The following is a 1,746-nucleotide window of genomic DNA, read 5'->3' as shown; positions in this document are numbered from 1 at the left end:
CTCTCCAGCCTTCCAAATAATATCTGGGGCTAATCAGGCCAGCAGTGTTTTTCTCAATAACAGGCTAGGCAACATTTGCTTGAAATTATTCACTTGAAACAAAAAAAAGCAGCATTATGCTTGGAGCACAAAATGTTTGTCCAGAAGCTGCGTGCTCAACAGCCAGTTTGTTTTCTTGGGTGTAGTGATGAGCCCATGAGAAGGTAACTGCTTTTCCTTACAGGCTTTGCCTTGCTTATATCATCAGACCATTGCAGCTGCATCATCCACAGTATGGGAATACCTTATGATTCACTGAGCGGTAAGTCTGAAAGGCAGGCCGTTCTGTCCATGGGTCTGCCAACGTGGCACACTTTCAAGGGTGTGAGGTTGGGTTTTTTCCCCTTCAGACAGTAAGAGTGTGCCAGGAGGATCTGCAGGAGCCAGCTGACGCTGCCTCTCAGCTCTGTAGCTGTATCCGCTCTGCGTGCGTGCCAGGCTCCCAGCTCTGCCTGCGTCCTGCCGAGTTCCTGCCGCCTCGCTTGGGTGTTTATCCAGGCACCGCAGCTCTTGCTCCATGGCCGTGCTCCTGTCTCACTCAACATCTGACTGCGTGTTGTCTTTCCTTCCTGAGCTGTGGCTCCAAGGATCTTTACAATGACAGGATTAGCTATTTTAAGGGGCAGCAGGTGACAGACGAGGTCAAGGAGTTTTAGCTGGCATATTCCTAGGGCCTGGAGAACCACCTCCACTAACTAACCAGCTGAAATACTTTCATGGATTGGAGTGTAATGTCAGGACTGCCACTTAGATTGACCATTATGTTCTTCATACCCTTTCATGCTCCCTTTTCAAGCATATGTGACTATAAACGCAGAACCCTGCAGATTTTAGGAGTGGCAGCAGGACGTCCATTCCAGCTCTGAGCACTTTAAATGCAGAAATGAGCCAGCAGTGTGCCCAGGTGGCCAAGAGAGCCAGTGGCATCCTGGCCTGCATCAGCAATGGTGTGGTCAGCAGGAGCAGGGAGGACATTCTGCCCCTGTACTCTGCCCTGGTTAGACCACACCTTGAGTACTGTGTTCAGTTCTGGGCCCCCCAGTTTAGGAGGGACATTGAGATGCTTGAGCGTGTCCAGAGAAGGGCGACAAGGCTGGGGAGAGGCCTTGAGCACAGCCCTACAAGGAGAGGCTGAGGGAGCTGGGGATTGGTTAGCCTGGAGAAGAGGAGGCTCAGGGGTGACCTTATTGCTGTCTACAACTACCTGAGGGGTGGTTGTGGCCAGGAGGAGGTTGCTCTCTTCTCTCAGGTGGCCAGCACCAGAACAAGAGGACACAGCCTCAGGCTGCACCAGGGGAGATTTAGGCTGGAGGTGAGGAGAAAGTTCTTCCCTGAGAGAGTCATTGGACACTGGAATGGGCTGCCCGGGGAGGTGGTGGAGTCGCCGTCCCTGGAGCTGTTCAAGGCAGGATTGGACGTGGCACTTGGTGCCATGGTCTGGCCTTGAGCTCTGTGGTAAAGGGTTGGACTTGATGATCTGTGAGGTCTCTTCCAACCCTGATGATACTGTGATACTGTGAAATGCAGGGGCAGTATGCAGCATGTAACTCTGATAGACAGTTCCACTCAGGCTGTTCTTTCTTCCTCTTCTCTGAAAGCAGCTGTACTGAACAAACACACACGCAAGCTGAATCCACAGCAAAGACCTGCCTGCTCTTAGCATAAAACCAGAAACGAAGATTTTGTCCTCTTGATTTTCCACTGAAC

The 1,746-nt window shown here is 51.5% G+C and overlaps 1 long non-coding RNA gene across 1 annotated transcript; it reads left to right on the top strand.

Moving 5' to 3' along the window:
- The first annotated feature begins 221 nt into the window (after positions 1-221).
- On the top strand, positions 222-781 carry LOC135181454 (uncharacterized). Its single transcript, XR_010304883.1, has 2 exons — positions 222-301; positions 390-781. It is a non-coding gene; the product is annotated as an uncharacterized LOC135181454 (long non-coding RNA).
- Positions 782-1,746: the final 965 nt, after the last annotated feature.

Source organism: Pogoniulus pusillus, chromosome 14, assembly GCF_015220805.1.
Source record: "Pogoniulus pusillus isolate bPogPus1 chromosome 14, bPogPus1.pri, whole genome shotgun sequence".
NCBI classification, from domain to species: Eukaryota; Metazoa; Chordata; class Aves; order Piciformes; family Lybiidae; genus Pogoniulus; species Pogoniulus pusillus.
Note: the sequence above shows the minus strand (reverse complement) of the source record. Positions and strands in the feature narration are given on the sequence as shown.